We start from the raw sequence: 27,346 nt of genomic DNA on the forward strand, positions 1-27,346 counted from the left end.
TGTTGAGATAAGTCTTCATGTTGAAAGAATCCGTTCAATCATCATAAAAATACTGCAGTCTCATCAACTTTAAGTTACGTTTATAACCAATTTTGAAAATGTAAATACACATTGTTACGTATCCCAAATGAGTTTTAATTTTAAATTTTTAGCTCCAAGTTTGCTCTCCTTAGTTCTTTCTTTCCCTAAAGTCAGAGACAAAACTGACAATTACGGCAAATTCTCATATTTAGAAGCTGCATGACCCAGCCACCATTATTCAAATGTTTATAATGGACAAATGACCAAGGGATGATCCATTATGAAGTATAAAACAATAGCTTTCCCATGTCCCTGCAATTCATGACATCCACTGATGTTTTCAAATTGCTTGTTTTGTCCCATCGATGATATTTAGTGGTAAAAAGCAGTAAATGCTGCCATTTTAAAAACTGTAACAATGTGAATGTGTGTTTTGTTTGATAAATGACAAGCAAAAACTGCTGATTAATTTTCTTTCAATTAACCAATCAACTGTTTTTCTTAATCTATATAGCCCCTCTTTCCCATTTTCACTTTCACAAACTCAGATTTCCCCCCTCTTCCTGTTTAGTCCTTTATCTCAATCCTTCTTCTCCTGTGTTATTGTCATTCAGTGTATCCGATGTCTCTCTCATCATGGCTCCCAATAACCCGCTCTCATGTCCCTCAGACGGACAGGCCTGAGTTGTCTGGACAGGCCGTAGCTCTCCCCACAAATGCTTGAACAATTGGAGGTAAATACGCTGGAGACAGCCCATTTGTTTTGGGCCGGCGGTGATGCATGCTTTTGCAGCGAGCAGCACATTTTTACCACGCAGCCCAAAGCAGCTGTGAGTAATGGACTGCTCCGGCCTGTCCACTCATACTGCTATTTTTATTATTGTATCCCTTATAGTTTTCATTTTTCATATCAGGGAGAGAGGGGGAGAAAGAGAGAGAGAGAGAGAGAGAGAGAGAGAGAGTGTACAGCATTCCCTTCAAGTATGTTCTTTCCCTAAAAGAGGCGGGAAGCAAGGGCCCCACATCCCCTCCTTCCCCTCACTTCATCATCTTCCATCAGCCGTCCCTCGCCTTTTTTTTTAGTCCGACTGAGAGATTTTGTTGGATGTCAGGAAGAGAAAAATAAGGGATTATCAACAGACAGAACAATAATTCAAAGGCCGGACAGCTTCATAATAATTTTTCATCCATCCATCACCGCGTTTCTGTCCCGTGTTGTCTGTGTCAGTCTCTGGAGATGCTGGGGATCTTGGGGGGGGGGGGGAGACCTGGGGGTCTGATGTAAGAAGGGAAGTTCAACTCAAAAAGCACAAATAAAGGTGCAGAGCGGAGCGCGCTACAACAATGTGTCCTTACCGCTGAGGCTGTAACCACAGAGCGGAAAAGGCTCAGCTCCGGCTTTGAAGATGATTCACTAAGTAGCTAAAATTATCTGCCGCTGCCGGCCCCAGGGAGAAGACTGGTATTTTGCATTGAGGCACTTGTATGGGCACCTATAATGGGTGGCTCTTAATTCCACTGACAGCTTTACAGGACCTGAGTTATGGAGCCACAGCCATGCTGCTCGTTAGGCCCTCGCCAGGATTCACAGTGGGTTACACTAATACACCTCCTCCCCCCCATCCCTGCCCTTTCCCCCTGCACACACGGGCATAAAATCTGCCATACACACACTCACATTTATGAGACGGGCACACAAACACTCACACACTCACACACAAACAGAAGATAGTGGCCCACACAATTCCTTCACACACCTTTCTTGTATAATGGAGGTTATTTGTTCAAGTTGTTCAGGAGATGCTGATGTCCGATTTATTTTGCCTCTTCTGCCCTTCATCCTGTGCTCCTCTCTTCCTCTTAGGTTTTCTTCTCCCCTCATCCTCTCTCTCTCTCTCTCTCTCTCTCTCTCTCTCTCTCTCTCTCTCTCTCATGGTGCCCACCAGGCCCACACCTTCTCCCTCTCCTCCCCTCTCCCCGCCTGACAGTAGCCGGGTCCTGCCGGGTGATCCATCTTTGTCAGCCCGCTAAAATGATAATGCCAATTAAAGCCGAGGAGTAATTGCCCTCCGCTGCCTCTGATCCCCTGCAGACCCTCAACAGGAGCCCTGGCCCCAAATACGAATGAGACCCGGGCCCCCAGAGGCCCCTCGCCTGGGTGAGTGTAAGGACAGGTGGGGAGGAGAGAGGAGGGGAGGGAGGAGGTGGATTGGAGGGCAGAGTGGGGGAGGAGGGGTGATTTGTAACTTTTAACCTCCACTGATCACCGATGGCCTTGACAAGGAAGGAGTGGAGGGGAGAGGAAGAGATTTCACCCACACACAGACACACACACACACACACACACACACACACACACACACACACACACACACACACACACACACACACACACACACACACACACACACACACACACACACACACACACACACACACACACACACACACACACACACACACACACACACACACACAGAGGCAGAGATGCTTGTTGTGGTTGCACATGAATAAACACACACACACACATATGTTCAAGGTCGCTGTCAAAGGACTTATGGCCCTTGCCACTGCACAGACTCTCAGCTTGAGGACCCTAATAGGAAGTGAAAGGACTACCTGGCAGTGGACTGTAACACCACTGATCAGAGGTGACATGGCTGCGCGCTCAGGTCAGCCAGGCGGCCATTATTACCACATTCTCTATCACAAATTCACTTTAAGGGTTATTGTCTATCTTCTGATAAAGTGCACGTTTGGTATCATCTGAAGAACGATGACTGCGACTCTGTGTGTGTCCTCTGTTCTTCAGAGAAAAAGAGGAGAGTATAGTTTTTCTATAAAAATGTTTCTACCACACTTGCACGTTGGTTTTCCTAATCTTACTTTTGTTCATCAATTTTTGGGGTTGATCATCATCTCTACTGCATATTTATTAAGGTGTAATAACCTTGTTGGGCTACAGCAAAGAATTATATTATTGTTGTGAATTTTTCAAACATTTTCATTCATGAAAAGACAAATCAAATAAAATCATAGTTGTCCAGACCTTAAGAATAGTCTCACAGCTTCTGTCTTTAAAAACATAGTTGAAAGATGTTTTGCTTGCTGGAATCATTCCTCCTGCTCATACTGGCGATAAAGTAAATCAGTTATTAATGTGCTTTCAATGTAAGTGATGAGGGAGAAAGTCTAAAGTCCTCAGTGTAGATTCCCTCTTATATTTCACTCTGTGTTTCTCTGAGCTGCAGATTTTGTTTCGGTAACGATAAAGGAATTTTATTTTACAAAAAACTACAACATACACACTTTGTCCGTCTAGTTATCAAAGCCTTTTATCAGCTCTATAAGATAATTACATGGAGGGAGTCTGTGGATTTTGTCCGCTATCCATTACATTGGAAACACATTAAGTTAATAAGTAAAGAAAAACCTGTTTCAACATTATTATTAGCAACTGGTTATTTCAAGACAGGAAATGATGATCATATCCTTCAGTTATGTGAACAATAGTAAAAACATTTTTACATTGGAGAAGCTGTAACCAGTGAATATTTACATTTTATATCATTGATTATGAAAATATTCATTTTTTTTATCAATGAACCGACTAATCTTCTCAGCCCTGCTCTGCAACGATCAAAAGTAAAGACCCGTCAAAAGTGACGCCCCGTCATCATGACTTAACAAGCACAGGCCTTCTGCCTCAACTTTACCACCAACCAGGCAGCCATGACAGCCCATGCATCACAGCGTACTTATGGCAGCTCTTGTGTTGAGCGTGTGTGTTTGAGTATATCATTACTGCTTAGTTCCAGGAGTGTGTGGGTGCGAGGCGAGATGCCGGGCGAACTGTGTAGGCGGCTGTTAACACAGGCTCCGACAGCCGTCACGACTGGGTGGTGACCTGTGGCACAGACCAGCAGTGGAACGTGACACGAGGCCCGGGAATGAAAACGCCTTCCCCGGATATTTTCCAGGCGCTTTGTAGTTTAAAAAAGATGAACACGATGCAATAAGCGAATGGAGCCGCAACTGTGTTTAAGCTCAGGTTCATCTGTTCAGTCTGTGGATCATGGGACACATGAGAGATACAAGCGTGTTGCCCTGATGGGGGACAGGAGGGAGCCACTGCCGCCTGAACATCAGGAGAGCAGCTGACGAGCTCCACTACAGAGACCCGACGAGCTCCATCACAAGAGTAATGATCACCAGAGCCTCAATGTGACAATAATCTCCTCTAACTTCATCAACACAATTTACGCCAGCAGGCAACCAAATGCTTTCAATATGCTCTGCATTATGATTGTCCTCTCAGCTAAAATCATAGTTACTGTAACAATAATAAAACATGGAGGCTCCCATTGATTCTGCAGGGTGGCTCCGCGCTCTGTGTCGTAACGCCTTAGCGCCACGTCGCCGGGCTCGATGCTAACATTGACTTATTACAAGGGAGCGTGCCGCCAAATCCATAATTAGACTCCTTTTGTTGCCCCCGTTGTTGTTGAAAATGTAATTATGAAAGATGAAACACAGCCGTCAATGAGATGGCTGTAAAATAGCATAATTAATATGGGCTTTTGCGAGAACAATCCTCGCTTTACAGGAGCCCCGTGTTGGCCGTGAAATTAATTAAGTGTGCCAGGATTTATGGCCTGTGCTCGGAAATGAAGAGAATTAATCGCAGGCCGAAGATGGATGGTTGCAGGAAAATGATGATGCCCGGGACCATGTGGGGGGAGGCGTCTAACTGCTTTAGGGGGGCGCTCCTGGAGGCGAATGGAAGGTTTTGACACAATTACACACCCCTAGACAACAGCTGGGCCAGCAGTGGGATGGAGTACTTTTTGGGCCAGCTTGGAGTTATGAGATTTTTTTTTTTTTAACATCTTCAACCCACCTGCACCTCCCCCCCCCCCCCACCCCGCACACTCACACACGCACGGCCCCAAGGTGGAATTAAGCTTTGGCAAAGTGTTGATTTCTTGGAGAGTGGAGCAGAGTTGTGCGTTTGCGTTGTTTCTGGCGTTTTTTGTCGCAGGCAACTTATGACTCGTTCTTGGCGTCCTCCTCTATCTGCTCTGCTTTCAGAAACACACAATAACCATGAGGACACAGTCATGACAATTACAGCATAAACACAATCATTGTCACAACCAATCCAGAGCTAACAGTACATGTGACATGCAGTAATTTGAAAATGTGCACAGTTGATTTCCTGACGTGATGAAAAAGACATGCGTTATCCATTTTGGAATGATTTTCTCCTGAATTTGATATGAAAACCAGATTTGAGGAAAGAGAGTTCCACACAGTATGAGATAGTCAGTTTGTGATGACACAAACCATGCGTCTCATAGTAAATGCAATGCAGTTGTTGCAATTGGGAGAAGAAACAGAAGAAACTGGAATTAAGTGAGTGTACAGTGATATATATTGTCCAGTTATAAGATTAAACTTGAAAACAAAAGCTGTAAAAACGAAGTATGCATGTGAGTTCTCAAAAGTAGTCAGTGTGACAGTTTTCAGGAGATAAAAAAATAATCTGAATAATTTCACTCTTTCCACTGACCCAGCTGTTGTCTGTTAAACAAAAATGGAAATATAATGACATGTTGTGTTAAATAACAACTAACATTTCTAATATTAAAATCCTAATACCTGCTTACTGACCTGCTGCAGTGTCCTTAGACCCCAAACAACTACTGACACAACCGCCCGGCCCTCTGACTGCCCCTCCACTGACCGCTAGATGTGTGTGTGTGTGTGTGTGTGTGTGTGTGTGTGTGTGCCAGTGTGTGTGTGTGTGTGTGTGCCAGTGTGTGTTGTAATAATGGAAGGCTAATTACCCACCTCCCATGTCCCTGGACAGCGCCACAATGTCTGGGTTAGGTCTGTGTGTGGGATGGTTCATGGTGGTAATTAGCTTGATACACACACACACACACACTCACACACATGCACACACACTCACAGACAAGATAAATGAAGGCCGGGTGGGTGTCTGTTGTTGGACAGTTGATTGGGCAGGTACTAGGGGAGTGTCTGGGGTCTCCAGAGCATGTCCGCTCTGATAATTATGTGTGTCGGCGTGTGTGTGTGTGTGTGTGTGTGTGTGTGTGTGTGTGTGTGTGTGTGTGTGTGTGTGTGTGTGTGTGTGTGTGTGTGTGTGAGTGTGTGTGTGTGTGCACTCCTCCACTGAGAAGAAGCTCTCAGCCCAAATTGCTGTCTCTTGTCTCATTGTCAGAGTGATTATGAAATATTGTTTAATTTACTGGGTGGTAGAGTCCTGTGTGATTTTGATGAATCGGACCTTTTATTTCTTCATTCCCTTTATTGTCTAGTGGTTAGTGCGCTCGAGTGGGTTGAGCGCCCTCTTGGTACCCATGTGAGAAGAAGTACAACGTATAACAGTGTTGCAAACTGATAGAAGTGTGGGTGTGTGTGTGTGTGTGTTTGTGTGTAAATATTAGTGCACTGTAAATGATGCCTTGCTCAAGGGAGCAGGGCTGAAGACAAATATAGTACACTGTAAAATGTATATAGGAATTTTGTGAAATCCATAAATTCTTGTCATTAACTATAAACATTTTTGTTAATTTGAAGTTAAAATTCCTGGATTGTATTTCCAGACCTTTGGACTTGAAGGAATGTGGAGTTGAATCAATGAACCCCCACATGTTGAGTTGCTGCTGTGTGTGTGTGTGTGGAGTGGGTAGGAAGTCATAGGACAGAACGGAAATAGATAGTATGGAGTTTTTATAAACCCAGCTCGTGTAAGTGAGTGTCAGAGACAGAGAGGGAGAGAGAGAGGGAGGTCTAGTCGGCCCACTCTAACTGATTATACTGCTATCGACAGGGACCCAGAAAAACAGGCACTCACTTTCCTCTTGATTGAATTAAACACCTTTTATGGGGCAAATCGATGGGAGGGGTGGCAGATGACGGGGATAAAGGGAGAGGAGAGCCGAGTGTTATGATATGTGGAGGCGAGATCTGTCTTTACTCTCTCCCCTCGCACACATTCACACTCACCGAACGCACACACTCACACACACAGCGACCCACAGACAGGTGAGAGGTCTGATGCCACGTTGTAATTCAGGCAAATCAATGCTTTTAAAGCATTTAGCCGTGCCTGGTGATGAAGTACAGTCAGAATAGACCCTCCAAAGCAATATATGTCCCAAACCCAAATCAATCATCGCATGCGGAGGCCGGGACGGTGCACTGAGTGGACAGAGGGGTGACAGGACTCCACTCCTCCATTCATTCATTTTATAGTTTGATCAAAGATGAATAGTAAAAAGAGGATTGCATATTAGACGCTCACTGAGGAGAAATACAGATGGTCGTAGGCCTTTCTCCACCGCAGACATTTTAACTTGTCATAGTTGGAGTTCAATTGTAATTGATTCCATCATTTACAGTTTTGCTTTTCCTCCAGGGACGTGTCAAAGTGTCAGATAAGAAGTTGATAATCTACACGAGCCTTGTTCTATATGTGCGGCTCTGTTTAATGTGGTTTCACGACTTTATAACGTTTTGAGGAAAATATTTCTTTCACATACGTGTTTACCGGATCTTTGCCATGATGGATATACAGATCTTCAACAGCCACAGAAACTAGCATGACTTCACCAATTAAATACATTTAATTAAATTAAAAACAATAAAAAAAAAAGATTCATGCCGGTGAGTGATCTGCAAAACCTGGTTTAACAGTAACCGGAATGCCGTGAGAAGTAAAACAAACTCACCCACAATGAGACAATTTTATTGGTCAATTTCAAACCTGGCATTCTATTGGTTGGGGGAACGTTGACAGGGCTACTTCACAAAAACTGAAAGAGTAAGAGTATGAAATCTGAGAGAAGTGAGAAGAACACAGGAGATTTGTGCAGAAACTGTAAATCTGGGCGCAGACAAACAGCTTTGAGTAAATTTGCATGTGAGCAGTTGTTATCTGGGAGAGAGAGAACTGGGTTTGGAGGGAGAGGACTAAAAATCTGAATATGAAATGAAGAAATAATGTCGTCAAAATAAAAGACCATTGAAAAAAGATAGGAAATCAAAATCAACACATCTGTTTACTTTTAGTTTGAGTCAGAAACAAATATTAAAGTTGATTTCTATTAAATTACGTCTTGAAGGGTTCATGCTGGAGAATATACGTTTCCTGGCCAGAATAACAAGTGCTAGACTGTTCCTTTAAAAGTGCTCCACCAGTTTAGCATTGCAACTCTTCTAACCTACATTACCCACAGTATAACTCAACCAGGTTTGGTCAGAGATTCATGTATGTTGTGCTAATTAAGGCTCATTGGTCTCGAGCTGCTACCCTCAAGGGGCAGGCAACAGAGTCTCTTCTGTCTCACTCCACACCCACAGTTTTTTTTGGTTTTGTTTTAAAACTCCAGCTCCAACCAACACTGACTCACTTGGTGCAACTTATCAGAGTTCGTTCAGTTCAGTCTGGAGCCACAAATGGTTTCATACAACTTTGTCCTTTCTCAAACACCCATAAACATAGGTTTCTCTTTACTATTGCAGATTGCACTGATGTCAGAAAGCACCAACACCACACTCCTCCGATCACTGATATCAGCCATGACAACAGAGACAGGCAGAGTGACATCATCGCCACAAAACTGGCATAATCAATACGAACCAGGAGGCGGATCATTTAGAAACTCCTCTAATTAGTACAAACTCAACCATGGCTCCGGGCCTTGATTTTCACAGACCCCACTAGTTAGGAACAGGAGACAATGACCTCATGGTGCCACAGGGAGACCCCCCCCCCCCTGCCTGCTGCCCCGTCCTAATCAGCTCCTCACCCTGCACGCACTGTCCACTACGACCACATTAGTAACCAACAGCACCCTAACACTGACCCCCACAAACCACCACGCTAACTCCACGCTCTGGCTCGGCCAATCAACACTGCTGTCAACACTGGGCAAACCAATTAAAGTGTCTAATGAGCGTCTTGTATAACACTGACACGGCCATTAAAGAGCATTTAAAGAGAGTACAGGGGTATCAGGTGGAGGGCTGCGGGTGATGGTGTCATGGCTTATTAGTATTCAAGCAGCGTTTGGTTTCCATTAAGGCGGCGCTCACGCGCGCCTCAGGTGTCTCGATGGAACCGACGGCGGCGGCGGGATGATTCACGCACCCAGGACTTTATAAACAGCTTTTACACCGATGAGAACAATCTCTCCTCATAAAGAGCACTTTTGATTTCATTTGCTCATACAGATATATGCAAGAGAGAATAAATAAATAAAGTGTACGTGGAATGTGTTGGAGAAAACAGTGACTTGACAGTATTACACAGGCACTCAGTTTAATACCCAGCCATAATATTGCTGAGGGAACAGGCCCAAGGCGCTACTCTCTTTTATTAGTCATTCACTGGGATTACGGACACATTGCTTCCATTACCTAAGAGAGAGGAGCACAAGCCCTGTTCCCCTGGGGATGGCCAAATAATTCTTTCACACAAACACACACACATACACACACACATTAACATACACTCTATGGCCTAAATAGATTTCAGTGTCAGTGCGCAGACGTACACAGACGCACACAAACACACTCAATCATTAAGATGAACACAGGCTTCTATGAACCCCTTTTACCAGCAGGATAATAGAATCAATACTGCATGTAAATAAATGGCAACTAAATAGATCCATAATAAAGTTGCTGAAAGACATTAGATCACAATGACTTAGTGAATAACATTTCTCCCTGTGCTGCTGTTTTGTCTGTTTGTTTCACTGTCTGTGGTTGTTTGTGTTCAGGTGTTGCTCTATGTGTGTTTCCATCGTGCCCTTTACATGCAGTCTCTGAGTATGCAGAGACGAGTGGAGGTTACATAGGATCAGGTCAAATTTGCACACATTAAATCCACGTGTGCACTTGCACGAACGTGCAGACACACAAACACACACACTTCGGTCTTTCTGTATGAGGAAACACAATCCTTAGCCCCTTACTCTAACCTTCACCATCAAAACTAAATGCCGAACCCACCATTTATCCCAACCTGAACCTAGTTCTAAACCCTTAACCTTCAAAAAGCACTTTGAAGTTGTGAGTTTCGGCCAAAACATCCTCACACTTGTCCTCACAACCACTGAGAGACACGCACACACGCACACGTACGTTCGGTTTTGTCAGCGGCGATGCAATGAGCCTGATGGATGGCAACAGAGAGAGAAAGGATGGACAGATGAATTTGATTTGTCTTAATGCAGACAAACCGCGAGGTGGCGGGGCCCTACATCACCGCATTACGAGCACAGCCGTGAATGCATGTATCAAGGTAAATCAATTACCAATCGATACCATTCTTCAATTTGCATAAATCAGAGTGTTTTGAGCAGCATAAAGCTCCCCCTCCTCCCCCTCCTCCCCCTGGTTGCTCCTGTTTCAAACGGAGTGAGGATGCTCTTCACCTTCACTCTTTCAGTCCATCATCCCTCCATCTCACCACGCACGCTGCCCGACTTTGATGTGACATTGCTTACAAAATAATATAATGTTCTCATGGGGACGGAGAGCAGCATCAGCCTATTACGCTGTTCTATTTTCAGTTCGGATGAACACGCCTCTTGACCTTAAGAAAATACTCTTTTCCAGACGGATTTACAGTCGGAACAAAAGTTTGATAGCTTGAATTTCACTGTAAAAAGAAAATTGTTGTTGAACCAACTTGAAATGACTGCAATTGGTCAATTAATTAAGTTTTTTCCAAATTAAAGTTAGCAATATAACTTGTTAACTTTAAGTTAAGTCAACTAAATTTATTTTTGTGTCTCCAATTTTTAAGTTGGTAAACTATTCTCTTTTTATCTGTGTACTATACTTAATTAACAAATAGTTCATTGTCAATATTCCCATGACTGTAAAGCAGTTGATGCTAAACTGGGGGTATGGCTCCACACGCTATCAGGTGATTCTGAGTGAGACAATGTTCATTGGTTATAAGAAAGAAGATGAGGCAAAACAAAACAATGTATTTCCCCCTTGTTTTTTCTCTATTTTTCTTTGTGACATTGAAATATTGAATATGTCTAAAATGGTAAGAAGAAGGGAACAGCACTCTGGTTAAACTGCTCACTACACGTACACTCTGTGACGAGGGATCGCGAGTTGACGTCACAACTCAAATGAGAAACTCTGATTGATTATGAGGGAGAGAAGTGCAGAAAGGAAAGAAGAGGAGAACAGACTGTACATAAAACTCAGCACAGAGAGTGAGATGAGAGCAGCAGCTTTTAAGACGTGCACCTGTACGGTTTGAAAATAGCCACAAACCATCTACGCTGGTTCTATGTTCGTCTATTGTGACGAGGAATTGTGTGCAGCTGCATGAGCTGGATCAAGATATCCATCTGCAGTTTACATTTTCAAACCCTCAGTTCCTCACATTTGTTTCCTACACAGAAAACAAACCACCAAAACACAGAATGTTCATCATGAGCTGAAATTCATGTTCAAACATGTGTCATTGAATCGAGTCAGGATGAATGAGCAGGAAAACACGAGCGGGGAAAAGGAGCTGCCTGTTGACATCAGTTCGCAGAATTAATGTGTCCCAACAAATCTTGTTTTTTTATATCCGCCAGTGCCATTATGCGCTTTACTCATTAGGGCTGATACTTAATGATTGACACCCAGTTAAAGTGCACACTACAGTGCATCGCTTATCATGACCTGCTCTCGGGCACCACATGCACACATGCCTGCATGCACACACACACATATTAATATTTACTCTCCTAAACACACAAACATACACACACAACACACTCTCCAAACCCCCAACGTGGGCATAAATTTTTCCAGCTGTGACTTAAAAGACAAATAGCCAATAAAAGTGCCAGGGGTGTTCACACATGCATTTCTGGCACAATCAAATCAATTTCCTCTAAGTAGCCATAAACATGTTCTCTTTTAAAAGGTGTGAGAGGGGTCCCATTATCCCTCGGCCCCCTGGCCTGCTCCTCCACCCCTGAGGTCTCTCCGCAGGGGTCGGCATCAAGGCCTAATCTGTCTCAGTCCGCTAGGCCCATGAGCAGCTCTCTCAGACAGAGAGCGCAGGAACTCGGCCACATCTGAGCCTTCTGATCACAAGACTACGTCCATTAATCAGTAGCAGGCAGCACAGTGACAAAGAGATTGCCTGGCAGGGGGTTAGAGTCCAGGGAGTTGCCGGAGTCCTGCTGGAGGGTCCAGGCTGTTCCTCAGGCCTGCGGAGGTCTTCATGAGGGACCAGACAAGGGGCTCTGTTGTGGTCAGTGTAATTAATCAACAACTGGGACTGAGCTGTGATTTTACAGATTTATCAGACTTCTAAAATCTCTAAGATCTATGATCATGCCACTTTTTTGTCTGTCCCTCTTGCACCAGTGGTTGCCCCCATTGTAATGCAGTTACTGTAGCAGCTTGCAGGGGGGGGGGGGCACTGAGACTACAATTACCCTGGTTGTCCTTCCCGTGGTGAATTATTGTAATTGTAATTGACTATAACCACTTTTTGCATATAAAGCCCATGTAAAACACTCCACCCCCACTTTGGAACGGCTCCCCGTGCCCCCTCTTGCCTCCATCTTCACTGTCTGCTAAACCTTGGGCCTCCAGCTTACACTCATGGGAGTTGACACTCAGTTCCTACAAATCCAGTTAATATTCAATGGCTCATTAAAGATTGATTGTGAGCTGTAAAGGGGGAAATCACACACATATGAGAGCACAAAATCCTTCCTTTAGCTTGTAATTATACTTTATGGAAGAGGTCGTGCCGATCCCCTGGTCCTTGTTAGTGAAGGTTAGGGATGTGTAAACCTGCATGGTGGGGACCATGGCCTGGACCAGGTCGACCCGGACCTACCCAGGCTATAAACGTCAGGCCGGGGCAATCAGGCACAGGATTGCCCCCCTGAGAGAGCAGTTCATTTCTACTGCTGAAATATTTAGGAGTCTGAGCTTGCCCTAAGAGACTAGAAGTAGCAAATCTAACACACAGCGCTGCGTATGTGCTTGAAGGAGTAATCCCTGCACATCCTGGCCCAGGTGAGCTTTGTTAATGCTAAAGTAAATTACTGCCAAATGTATGTTTGCCAAGCATCGTCACATACTGGCTGTATTTCAATAATAAGCATTTTCATTATTATTCCATCCAGTTTACTAATTTCAAGGTTATTTATGTTCAATTTAAGTGTTCAAATGAGTCTGTCGTTTATTCTGTCTCGGTTTCTTTCCTTTCCTCTCGCCCGCTCTCTCTCCATCCGCACTCTTTCCGTCTTTCCCCCAGACCCCCGTGACCCCGCCAGTTTCCCAGGAGTCCCTGGCCTAGGCAAACGCCACAAACACAATTTCCGTAATGTCATTTGCAGCATGGATGAAGGAGAGAAAGTCCTGGCTGTCAAAACCACCTCAGCGTTGCGGCGAAGAAAACACGACCCGACACATGACAGATTCTTAGCTTTGTACAAATGGACAGCTCCCCGACTCCCCTCCCTCTCACCTCCTCGCTCCTCCACCCAGCAGCACCTTATTCCTCTCTGCCCCTGCAACCCACTCCCCCACACACCCACCTCGCCCTCACCCTTTCCCCTTAGAGTGTCACTCCCTCACTCTCGCCATGTCAAATGGGAAGAAATTACTGCATTATTAAGTGTGTGTGGAGACTCGAGTCATCTCATCAAATCTAATTAAATCAGGCTGTCACATGACTCCACTCCCATGGACATAATTGACAAATATGGAGAATTAGGTAAACCTTTCCAGTCTACTAGTTTTATATAATCATCTGACTTATACATATAATAAATTGATTGTGAATGTGTGTTATATTTGTAAGAAAATCCACATTGCTTAGTTTTTTGTCTTCTCTATTTGCCATTTTCGTTTATGGTCCATCTCCAGGAAACTCCAGCCTTTACCTCGTCCTGCTGGCATCATAAAGAAAAGGTGGGAGCCTCTCAATCATCGGCGCAATCAATGAAGATGATTGGACCAGTGAACAGGAACACATTGGGTTAACACCTCCAACCTGCTTCTGCACCTGATGTGACCCACAGCCACCCAGAGCGTGCTCACATCCCATTTGTCACTGCAGTTTTCCCTGGGACAGGGGGATAAGATTGAATGGGCCGCCATGGAAATATGATTTTCCGTACGCATTGTTAACTCACCGGGGAGAGGCTTTTGCCAAATTCTATCAAAGTGTGCAACTGTGTATTAAATGACTATCAAAAGGCCAGCCATCATTTTTCATGCCGTAACCATGGTGTGGCCGAGGAATAACCCCTCTATGATCACAAAGAGGACTATTGCTATTGATGCGCTGTTAAAATGTGTTGACAGCCAATATGACAGCGCCTCAGACAAATAGAGGCGAAACAGTGCCGTCATGGTGAGTATATCAGGCCTGTGTGGCACGTGCAGAGGGCTGGGTTAATATAGCCACTTGCTCTGCACGCAGATGGAGGGGAGACCTCAGAGTTATTTTCTTCCCACGCTACAGCCAAATGTTTGGGGCTCCGCTGTTGTGATCCATATGGAAGCAGGTGGGCGCGGGGCCATGAGTGGGCGAGAGGGGGTCCCCAGTGGGCGGCGGGTCATGGATCTCGGGGTTGATGAAACATCAGAATCTCCCCCAGCAGAGAATGGAGGCTGAATGTGGTCTTCAGTGTGTAGGAAGAGGGCTGGTTAAAGTTTAACCAGCCCCATCCTGTTCCCCACAACTCTCCGTCAGCCAGCCAGAGCCAGGCCCCAGCCCCACAGCCTCCACCCCCCTGACCCCCACCCTGTTAGGGACAGAAGTGATGGATAGCCCCTGTCATTGTGCCCTGTGAGGGGAGCACTGCAAAGAGGGACCCGCACTCCTTGTTAATCTGACCCTCTGAGCCAGAGTGGACAACGCAACACATTATGACAACCCCCCATCCAAAATGCAAAAAGAGAACACATGGCATGAAACTCCACTCACACGCCTACATATGAGCCGCGGCACTCTCCCCTTTTCCTTTTTACTCAGCCTGTTTTCACCCCCGGCTCCATAAACCACGACAGGAATGCCTTTAGAATCTGGGTGCGTTTGGCGAGGGAGTATAAAAAGAACCGAGAAAGTTGGGCAGGGAGAGAAAAATGAGCGGTGGAGGAGAGGGATGGCGAGCAGCTGTGTGGAGTGACAGGACGCAGTGAGGATGACTAATGGTGCTGGATGAACTCCTGATATTGACGAGTGATCAGTCATCTGCTGATGCCATCTCTGCCCCGAACCCAGTGTTCCAAAGCTGCAGGGTGATGTAATGTTGCCGCTGGTTTTTCCGTCTCATTTAAATAAAATACTTAAGCTTAAACTTCGCTTACAAAGAACTAAATAAAACATTTCAACTTAACACGGCAAAGTTCTGTGGGTTATATACACGTATGCAGTCAATTACACCACTCATGATCTAATGTTTGGATTTTTAAAGTATGTTTTCAGGGTCTGATGAGGCCCCCAATGCAGAAGAGATTTTTTCATTTGTAAGTATTTTTGGTTTTAATTCATTTTCATCTTTTACAAATGAGAAAAACATCAATTAAAATGGCGAGAATTCTCCATCTAAACTCAGATATTCTCTCAAACTGATGGAAACACGGTTTTAGTTTTTAAGCAAAATTGAAAAACCAGACACTGGCTCTAATATCCAATTAAAGTCTGCTCAGATGATGACAAAAGAAATAAAACCACGCTAATTTGTAATGGCCCTCCCCTTGATTATTACACGTTTCCCTTGGGGTGAGCTGGCAAAGTTAATTTTACCGGTTTGTTAGGGGAACAGGATGTCAAGCTCTCACAAGGAAATATAATGATGCGAAGGACATGGGTCAAGTTGAACATTTGCAGGGGGGGAAAAAAATCTTGAATCTGTTTCCCTTCGTTTTGTGACAGTGGGGTCAGAGCCCCACCCATCTGGGTCTAAACTGGAGACTTGGGGTGTTGGAGGGGACGGAGAGGGGCTCCACACTGCCCGAGTTGGGGGACCTGATCACGGATGGACATGTGTGTGTACGCATGTGTGTGGGTGGAGGGGTCGACACACACACACACACACACACGCTCCACCTCTCTCAGCTGACTCTGAGAATATGTTTGCGTGGGACAAGTCCACCAAGACCCATCCATCAACCGGGTCCAAATACGCCCTGCGCCACTGTTGACACGGGGTTAACAACTTGACACTGACAGAGGTGGGCGAGGCCCGCGGCAGAATGGAGAGTGAGACAGAGAGAGAGATGGATTGGACTGTGATCGACATTCAATTTGAATTATTGCAAACATTTCCATTTAGCAGGAAACGGAGTAGATTGTGATGTACACAAGCTGCTGGACACGTGAGAGTGATTTTCATAGAAACTGTTTGATCAAAACTGTTTGCACACAAAATTGCATCAATTTCCAGCGACTGTGCCCGATGCTGCAGAAGTGAAAACAAGTGGTGATGTATCTCCCGGTGACCTTGTCTTTACTTCAGAGTTTTGCTTCTGGACTGAATGGAACAGCTTGTCAACCTGGCCGCCAGAGATGAGTTATGTTGGAATTGTTCATGAAGACATTAAACTTCCTTCCTCTCAGTAATCACCATGCATTATTACACATTAAACATGCACTAATGTACAAGTGATCAATTTTGTGGTAAGACAACAACCAGAAAGTGATTAAAAACTTTTAGGGGGCATTGATTTAAAAACTACTTTGCGGGCTCTGTGGAAAAAAAAAAACACACGAGCCGTACATAAAGTAAATCAGGGCCGATGAACTGGTCAGGATGCCGGGAAAGTTCCCGTCCAGTGCAGGCGAGAATGTAAAGTAAATCTCTGAGTAGCTGTGGCAGGGATGCAGGTGGAGGAAAACGCAAGGGAAATGTAGCGTAATCTCAGCCTCAGCCACGTTATCGGCTGGGCTTTTTAACACAGGGGCCAATTTAATTGCACTTAAAGCAGAATGGCAGAACATCAATCTTGATGAGTGGATCTGCATCACAGTTCTCCCAGGCCAATCTATCACTATCTATGCCTCTGGGTAGCCTCCCCCCCCCAACACTAACACACTCATACATGCTCACACTCCCTTGCCGTCCCATCTGCACGTTCCCATCATCATCTCCCTCTCTCTCTTTTCGTTTAGATTTTTCCATAAAGCCATAGGTCTTTATATCTATTGTTTGAATGATGGAGCACATTTTTAAAGAAAAGTTCATCATCAGGGCAAGACGGCTAAAATCTATACTTTTCTCATTATAAACAAATCCCATGAAAAGGCTCCTGTTAGTCCGTCCCTCAATACTTTCTGACCTGCCACTCAGTGTCAAATCAATTTATTTACTGAAGACATTAATATTTACAAACACATCACACATATTTACTTTCAATAAAAGAAACGAGATGATTCCCTGAATTAACTGTAGTTTTTCGCCAATGTTGCTCAAACAGGAGTAATTAGTGAATTTGTTAGGGATTATTTTTTAGTGGATTTAGTGAGCAAATATTTACAGCAGCAATAGGACAGTGTTTGTTGGAACAACTAAAAAAACAACAGAGCTCTCTGGCACAGGGGAATAAGCTGTATCAGGCTTTGGAAACACACTAAATACTTTTATTGGATCGGTTTATTGTTGGTTTTGGCATTTTCATGGGATTGACACTAAGAACTAGAATGGCACTCTGTAGAGCGCATACCTCTGCCAAGGCCCGAAGGTTCCCTCCAATTCAGTCAAGCTGCACCAAATTTCACACACTCATAGATATCATCTTAATGTGTCTGTTGTAAGATATGTGAACTGTTCTGTGGGAAATTGGTGACAATGTAAGATAAATGTTGAAGAAAGTGAAAAAAACAATCCTGGATATGTCCCTTTGTCCAGATCCGCACCAACATGTAACGGGGTCTCTCTTGGCCGATGTTTGTTTGACCAAGTTTCGTGGAAATCTGCTCAGTAGTTTTTGCGTAATCCCGCTGACAAACAAACAAACAAACAAACACATTGTAAAACCTGTCAATTGAATGTACATTCTGACCCGTACAGCTCTGAACAATATGAGTTACAAAGCCGCACATCTCCACATCTACCAGTGAAGAAAACTTAAAGGAAATAGACACAGGCATTAGGGCTTGAGCCAGGAGTTCTGTGGTCAGACAACTGTAACTACCTCCTGTGCCATAAGCATCTTGAACTCTTAGTGGCTATGGAACACTTAAATACATCAAGGCCATAAAGCATAAAGAGGACTTGAAAGCGAGGGACAGAGCCTGTAGACGAGTAATGATCCCTTAATGTGGTGGCCTCTCTCTCTCAACCTCTCACTCTCGTTCTGTCCCCCCACCCCCCCCTCCTCCTCCTGCCACTCCCAACTGCTACATTAGCAGGGATAATAAATGAGACTCCGGCATCACAAGCATAAACTTTTTATGACCCACCCACCCAGCCTTATCAAATGTGGATGTGATTCCTTCGCCAGGTGACAGATGGAGAGATGGATGGACAGTCTCTGGAGAAAGTGATGGACTGCAAAGAGGGGGAGGGGGGGAAATAAAGATGCTTTTCAGGTGGAAATAAATAATTATTTAATAACATGTGCGTGAAGGAGTGATGAGTGGAAAAGTAGGTGGAGGACGTGTTAAATGAAAGGGTGAGGAATAAAAAATGAGAGGAGGATGAGGCAGATGAGGAGTGGGAGGATGGTGTCCTGAGTGTTGCTGTGTGGAGCTGCTCTGAATGGGCTGGTAAGATGGAGTGGACAGGCTCTATGGGCCCAGTGAAAGGCGCCTTTCTCTTCTACATGATAACTTTGATCCCTCCTGTTTCCACACACCAGTCAGCAATATTGTTAGGCAGCAGTGGGGTAATACTTTAACCAAGTCCTGGTATGTAGAGACGAGGGGAGGGGGAACACCCAGCCCCCCCGTCCCCCCTCTGCTCTTTTGACATGAGAAGATCCTAATCTGTTGTCATTATCTCTGTCAACGCTTTTTTACAGTTACAAAGAGAAGAGATATAAAGAACCGAATACATCCATTACAAAATAAAAAAGTAAATACATGTACAAGTACCAGAAATCTCCTCATGTACAGTATAATAGGAAATTTGTAATATGAATAATTAACATTTTACATTTTATTTGGCTTCCATTACCATTCAAAAGACTGAAAGATTGTGACAGGTCAAGTCAACGTTTATTTATAAAAGCACATTTAAAACAACTACAGGTTATCCAAGTGTTAAACAGGCTTACAATACAAAAATAAAATAATACAAATATATATATATATATAGAGAGAGAGAAAGAAAGAGAGAGAAACAGAGAGAATAAAGAAAGAAGGGGAATAAAGAAAGAAAGTGCAAAAAGCAATGTAATACAACATAAATATTTGAGAATCAAAGTATTGCATGATATGAAATCCAGGTCTCAATTTCCTTCTTTAAACTCTTAACTCTTTTAATTCAACTCTTCTTCTTTTACTTTTGCAATTTGTATACATAATAATAATTATAATAATAAAAACAAGAACAACAACAATGATAATAATAAGAGAATATTTGTACTTTTAATCTAATAACAGAATCTTAAGACACATTTCTGCAAATCTCACAGTTTTGGATTCATAGAACAAAGATATGTGTGTTGTGCACTGATGGATTCATGTGCATTTAAATCCATTGTTTTTCTAATTACTCATCAAGTCACAGTATTTTTAAAGTTTTCTGCTAAGATGCAGAACTCACATGTAAGTTGCTGTAACCATTGTGCCATGTTTAGCTGTATGACTGATGGCGTGGATCCCTGCTGAACATGTGTGACATGTGGTTTTTGTTCTGCCTCATTAACGAACGGCCCGAGTATGAAGAGATCAGATTAAAGGTAATTAAAATGACAAAAACACACCATCATTCCTAATGCAGCTGTAATGAGGGCCTTAGTGTAGCTGAATTCTAGCCCTCTCCACTTCTTCTTCTCCTCCTGGTTCCTCCCTCTGCTCATCCCTCTCTCCCCAGCTCAGCTCTGGCTACAGAATCATTAACCTGGCTCTGTGAGTAGGATGTGCTGACAGAACACTCTGCCATTGTGCTTCCTGTCATCTTCAGGAAATCAGGGCTTCCCCCTGCTGTCGAGGTAAAGCACCACCGGGTGATGAGTGATGCCAATCTCTCATATTGTTCTTCTGTTTCTGTGTCGAGCTCATTCTCTTTAATTCTCTTTACTCCTTCCTCGAAAACTGATGATACAAAATACTGTGTTTAAGTAAAGTATCGTGTCCAGAAGAATCCAAGATTCTGTGCGGCAACTGAACCACATATTTAACACTTGATTTTAATTTAATTTTAACTCACCAATTTTCAAAAATATATTCCACAGAGAGTCCTTAATATATTATACAGTCCAGCATGAGCAATTAACAAAAGATCTAATATTCTCAACTAAAACTGATAATTAGAAACAATTAGTGTTTATAGCAGGACTTCTGAATTGCATGGTAATGTCAGGTGTTCCTATTATTTTGTCCACCCCCCTCTGTGTGTGCATGTGTGCGTCTGTGTGAACGCCCCGCTGTAAGTGATGGAGTGGGTATGCTCTGTCACGGGCAGCGCAGAGTTGACGCTTCCTTTACATGGCAGCTGCAAGGCTCCAGTGATGTATCAGAGTCAGCAGAAGCATTGATCAGAACTAAGGTTAATCATTGCTCCGGGAATCCAGAGGAGACAGAGGCTGCCTGGGGAGAAGTAAGCCAAGAGAGTGGGCGGCTGCACCACAGGGGGCCTGTGGCGCTACAGTAAAGGAATGCTGGCACGGAGACATAAACACTTGTCTGTTTATCTCACTGTCCGATTATCAGCTGATCATAATAAAAAAAAAAAGGTCCTGAGCTGGTTTGAAGACCTGGGTCTCTGTGTGTGAGTGTGCATGAGGCAGGGGCTGCAGGGGCCAGCAACTCTACCCCTTTAAATGGACGGACTTCCGAAAAGCGGGCAACGTGATGCCGGATCTGTGCTGCGTCTACTCAGCAGTACCCATTCACTCCCCTGAGCTGGGGAGTTAATAATTCAAAAGAGAGAGGGGGAGAGAGACCATAGGCCTGAGTGACAACAGGGAGAGAGAGAGAGAGAGACAGAGACCAGTGAAAGTGTGGAAAAAGAGACCACAGTGGGAAGGAGGGATGCAGCGGAGGGAAATAAAGAAATATTCCAAGTATATAACTTAGGAGAAAGCTGAAAACATTCAAACTGACCCACAGACTATACTGGCATAGGCCTTTCCCTCTCTCCAGCCCCCCCCCCCCCCCCCCCCCCCCCCTCTCCATCCTCTTCTCCTCTCACTACCCGTCCCTCTGGGACGACTCTTCCCTGTGACCTGCACCGTCACCACCATCACCGTTGCCAACATCAAAGTCCAGGATGCTCTCCCCAAGAAACGCACACGAGGATACGAAGGAAGCACGCGCCAAACCCACAAATAAGCAGCAGCGCAAACACACTCGCACATTGCACAGATACTTGAAGGAATGCCAGCAATGCCAGTAGGAAGGATGAGGGGCAGTGGGAATACAAAGAGGTCCAGCTCCTCTGAGGCGAGGGAAAAACAGGGCAATAAAACCGTCACGCCGAGCCAAGAATCTGCTGATGGCACACATACATATACGCAAGTTCAGAGAGACAAAGGGGAATCTGTCAAGCAGATAAAGCCATCACTTCTCCTTTTTCATCCCTGGTTTTGTCCAGAGGCGTCCCCCTTTCACCTCCCCTCTTCCCCGCCAACACTTGTCAGGCAAGAGAGTCATTAATGTTTAGCTGGGCAGTGATGGCAGCGCTGACAGCACTCATCTGTCTAAGAAGACAAGATGAGCGCGGGACAGCCCATCACTTAGAGGGAGAAATGAGGGGGAAGAAGGGGAATTTGAGGCCGTGGCTGGACAGATGGGAAAGGTACACATCCTATTTTGGGGTTGAAAATTTTAAGGTTACGTCACCAAGGTGCAGGGTATAAAATTATGCCATTGTCATCTTTACCCCCCCCCCACCCCACCACCCTTCCTTTTCTGTCTTTCCATCCATCCACCTACACAGCCCCCGCCTCCCCACCCACCCACTCCCCCTCCACATGCTTGTCAGCAGTTTGATTCAGTACCTGCAGGTTAGTTACTCATTGAGCTGAGAAGGGACCAGAGCCAGTGGAGGTGTATGGACGGCTGTCTACGGGCAATCACTGCTGGTTGGGGGAGCGGCTGGCGTTTTGACTGACAGATCTGCCTGTGTCATCCATTCCCATCCTATAAAGACACAGGGCACAAAGCACAGGAAGTGGAGGGAGGTAAATGGCCGTGAATATGAATGGTACACTACAGGGGCGGTTAATAATTGGGAAGTGTTGGACTATTAATCCGGGAGACAAGGCAACGTTGGGTTTGGAGTTTTTTTTGCGCCGTCATGGCTCTGACACTACAGACTCTACTCCTGGATACAAAGTTGATCTTAGGATGACGCCATTCAAAGTCCTATTCCTTGGTCCAGATTCCACTCCAAAGTTAAATAGGTTCTTTCTTGGGTTATGCTCCGACCCTCATGGAAATCAGTTCACTGGTGTTTGCGTAACTTTTCACCAAGCGGCACTTTAAACACAACCTCCTTTGGGGAGGTAATAACAACTTACAGTACTTAAATAATGCCCATTATACTATTATACTTTATATGCTGTTATACTTACTGGTATACTTTCTAAAGCTCTGATCAAACACCACACATCAGAACAAACTTTCTCAGATTACTAATCAGTTCCGTTTTAACATTTTTGTGCTGCATTTTTTCATGTGAATCAACAATTCATCAGGATTTAATTCTTCAGTTTTTATGGCCAACTAATGACTTACAGGTATGATCACTATTTTGTGCAAGAACTAAAGATCTTCAGCAATACAAGTTTTTATATTAGTGCCTGAGTGAAATGCAGCACGTGAGTGTTTCCCTCCATCTTTGCAGATACGTCAGAGGTTAATAGAGAAGGTGCTTTGACTGCCGTGACAAGTTAAGTAGAGGGAGCGGGACCATTGTCTTCCAAATCAGCTGTCAGTGTGTTTCTGCTGTCAGCAGTTTGACTCAGTACCTGTCTGGTTAATCATCAACCTGCTCTGAGCCGCGAGCTGCTGGAGGTGTACGGCCCACCACCACGCCCCCCCACCCCCCACCCCTTATCATTGCCACAACAGGACAACATGTGATTGACAGATTAGCAAGCACTGGCGCTTTTTCAAAGAAAGACGGCGTGGAGAGTCGTGATTGGAATTGAAGGAGGCTGGAAAGGGAAGCGTGAGGTAGAGGAGGCGTGTGTTTGCGTGGGTAGGCCGGGGGGAGGAGTGAAGGTCAACAGGTCTTATCTAATGCTGAGGAATATAAAGATGTGAGGGTATTTGTGTGAAGTGAAAGTTTGTAGCAGTGGAAGTGGAACAGACAGAGCGAGAACATTCACAGGACTGTGCTGGTGCGAGTGTACGGTTCATGTACCTGATGAACACATAATTATCTCAAACTAATCAAAGCTGAAAATGTATGACTCTGTCCTCAACTATTTTCATAACTGTGCAGCCTTCAAACCAAAAATTCCAATAGTGTCTTAACAGCGTGTTTCCTCTCAGGGCCTTCTGGACGAGGATGACGACTCAGGGATTTGCAGAAACAGAGGCTTCCTTTGAAAGTGAAATTGCCTCCCCTATTGGACAATAACGCTAATACAACCAACATTTTAAATCCCCCCCCCACCATGATAGGTTAAGCCCACTGTGGTCCTCTCCCCCCCCCTCCTCTGATTCCCTCATGCACCCCCACCGAGGTTTGATTTCAAATGGAAAAATTAATGGGAGAATAATAGCCTTGGGCCTCGCTCTCTTCCACACACACATCTTAGTTGGTCTACAGGGGGACACACACACAGAGAGAGAGAGAGAGAGGGTGGGGGATAATATTTAGATCCATTCGCCTCACTTGGCCCAGCTATTCCACTGTGACACAAGCGCACACACCAGTGCATGAGCGCACACACACGCACACACATCCACATACACCAGGGACTTTTCGCTTACACCTTAGAGGGCTTAACTTTCAAATATTAGTACAGTGCAGATTTCAAATAGATAAATAAATAAATGAGGATGCAATGATTAGCAATTCTCCTGATAGTTATCAATGTGTTTCATATTCATTTTCACTTCCAGGAGAACATTTCTGCAGAAACAGGGATTTTGAGAACTTTCCAAGCTTTCAGAAAGGCCACGAAAAAACTGGTGCAAAGAGTTTCACCTCCACGTTATTTGCAGCCACTAAAGTAAAGCTTCTGGATCATTTGGTTGAATTTCAACAAAACAGATCTAATAATGATTCTTCTCCCCCAACATATTGCAATTTATTAATAGTAAAGTACACAGAGTATAGTGTTAAAGACAAGTGTAAATATAAACTTATCCCTGCAGTTCTGAGTACCTCTGGCATAATACTGTGGTATTTGAGAGGGCAGACACACACACAATGTGCAAGTTTCACTTCAGCTGATACAGGGCCATGTTGGTTGCAGGCATTATAAAATCAAAGTTAAGACTCGTCGCTCTTAGGCTATAGCAACACAAGAAGTGTGTGTGTGTGTGTGTGTGTGTGTGTGTGTGTGTGTGTGTGGCTGGGGTGGGCGGGGGGGGGTTGGTTGTTAAGAGTTTAAAAGCGGAAGAAGAGTTGGTGTAGAACCAGGATTGATGTCAGGGAAGCCCACTGGCGCTTTCTGTTCAAACATTAGAGAGGACTGGCCTGCCGAGCTGCAGCGGCGCCGGGGCGGCAGGATTCCCGCTCTTCCTGTTTCTCCTTACTTTGAGGAATTTTGTACCGTGAGCAAACTCCCAGTGCTCTTCCCACACGCCCCACACCTCATCACAGATACCTGCCTCAGCAAAAACTAGAGGGATCGACCGAAAAGAGAGAGAGAGAACTTTCCAGGCATTTCAGGAGTTCCCGTCCTTTGTCACCCTTTCCATGTTTCACACAAGACTACATTTCACTCTTTTTCTGTTAGATATCCTTGCACTGAAAGCACCAGGTGATGGATATTCCAAAAGGTTATTCTTGGGTGACTCATTGCAGAATGTACTCTGTGATACGTGTGATACCAGGAGGAAGAACATCTCTCTGGACCTGGTTCAAACGGAAAGGTCCGAGGACTGCTGGCAAAAACAAGCAGACAGACAGAGAGGAGTCTGAGTGTGCACGGGGCCGCCGGGGCCTCCAGAATTGTGCAATTTCAACAATATAAGAAAAATATTGACGGAGCTTATGATAGTTTCATGTGTTCAAATGTCTTGCCAATAATCAGTTGAGACAGCTGGAGGCCCCGAACTCACAAGTTCAGGGATGCATGGATTTCACTCACAGCGCCTTGAATCGGGTGGAAGGAGGAGGTTTAAACACATAAGAAAACAAAAGGCTGGGTGAAGGGGTGTCTAAGGTGGAGTGATGCTGCGACACACTTCTAAAACCAGCCACCGTCCCCACGCCTCTCGCACTGCGCCTTTGGGTACATGTAGCATTAATTGCTGCCTCCACAGAGCCTGCAGACTGCGCACACCATCTATTGCTCGCATCAAAGAAACCACATGCTGAACTTTATGAAATTTTTATTCAATGTGTTCACTTGTCTTCCCCTTTTCCCTCTTTCTTCCTATTCCTATTCCCCACCTTGGCCCCCCCTCTCCCCTGCTTTTTTTTTTTTTTTTTTCTTTCTTTTTTAGCTCCGCCACCAAACAGACAAGAAAGACTTCTCTCTCTCTGCCATATTTTTCAGCTCGACTTCCTTCCTGCCCAGAAGCACTCAAGTATCTCGTTAGTTCTCTCACAGCTAACATCTCTCCTCTCTCTGCCAGGAGCAAAAACCTGATTGGGGAGGGGGGGGGGGGGGGGGGGGGGATAAAGAGAAGAATGGGTGGGGGACTACATCAAGAAGTTTGGTGGGTGAGATTCTCCGTAGAGCTAAAGGTGAGAGACTGTAATATCATTTAACTACAGTAATTACAGAAACAAGAGGCGCACAAAGGAAACGAATGGAGATGAGAGGGTTTTCTCTCCCTGTGGACAATGTACACCGAAGGGCCTGAGTTTCATCATTAACTTAGCACAGATTCCAGTACGTGCAAAAAACACATTGCAAAGATCATCGTAGGTGTGACAAGAGCGTCGTCCTGATTTCTAATGCATCGACAAAAGTTTGTGTATTGCTTGTGTCATTTAATAGATTCCACAATTTGTTCTTTTCACTAGCACACACCTTTTTCCCTTTTCCCCCGTTTATGACAGTGGAGCAAATCAAGAGATTCAACTGATGACATTACATTCCCTTTAACCGCCCTCTCTCTTTCACACACACACACACATTGGTCATCCATCAAAGCAGCGAGTGTTGTTTCTTCCCCCCACAAGTCTCATACACACAGGTATAAATCACTGTGCCTGATTTCTGGGGCCAGGGTTTAAATAATTAAAGAGGTTTAATTTATCAGGATTTAGCACCCCCTGACAGTAGGGCTGACAAGAGAATGAGAGATATATTAAGAAAGAAAGAAAAAAAAAAAAGGTCATCATACATGAGAAACACATACAGAAATTATTACACATTTTACTGGAGAGAATAACGGACATTGAGGCCTAAGTGGCACCAAAGACTAAAGTGAGAAGGCATTAAGTTTCTGCTCTACAGCTACTTGATCTGGGTGAATGCAGTTTTTATTTACCTGTTGGTCGAAGACAAATGCAATGCATCCGTGTGTGAAGACTTGTGCTACTGTATATGGGCAATTACAAGTTATTGGAAAACAACACTGATGTAAAACAAGAGACATTTTTTCTCATTTTAAAAATTAAAATACACACATCTAGCTCAAATAAAAAGCAAAGTCAGACAAATTTCTCGTTACATCACATGCCGCCAGTATTTGGAAGGACACAAATAATAAAACTGTCAATTCTTTTTTTTCTTCACAGCCGTTGGCAGTGATGTTCAGAAGGATGATTTTGTATTTCTTTTGTTTTTTTTGGAAAGAAGGATCCGAGACAATCGAAATGAAAATAAAAAACACACAACAGTAGGTACAGTAAAAGTCATATCACGTCATCAACTGTTTAAAAAGGTGAAGTAATGGTTATTCTGCTAAAACTATAACATGTAACTCCACCAAATCCTCAGTTTCAAAAGACCAGTGACAGTTTTGTATAATGCATTTGAAAAAAAACCCAAA

At 44.3% G+C, this 27,346-nt stretch overlaps 1 long non-coding RNA gene across 1 annotated transcript; it reads right to left on the minus strand.

The window, feature by feature from the left end:
- Positions 1–1,731: 1,731 nt before the first annotated feature.
- On the minus strand, positions 1,732–27,313 carry LOC117765351. Its single transcript, XR_004614558.1, has 3 exons — positions 26,473–27,313; positions 25,906–25,908; positions 1,732–1,928 (listed from the first exon to the last, which is right to left on the minus strand). It is a non-coding gene; the product is annotated as an uncharacterized LOC117765351 (long non-coding RNA).
- Between the last annotated feature and the right edge of the window lie 33 nt (positions 27,314–27,346).

Source organism: Hippoglossus hippoglossus, chromosome 7, assembly GCF_009819705.1.
Source record: "Hippoglossus hippoglossus isolate fHipHip1 chromosome 7, fHipHip1.pri, whole genome shotgun sequence".
In the NCBI taxonomy this organism is placed as follows: Eukaryota; Metazoa; Chordata; class Actinopteri; order Pleuronectiformes; family Pleuronectidae; genus Hippoglossus; species Hippoglossus hippoglossus.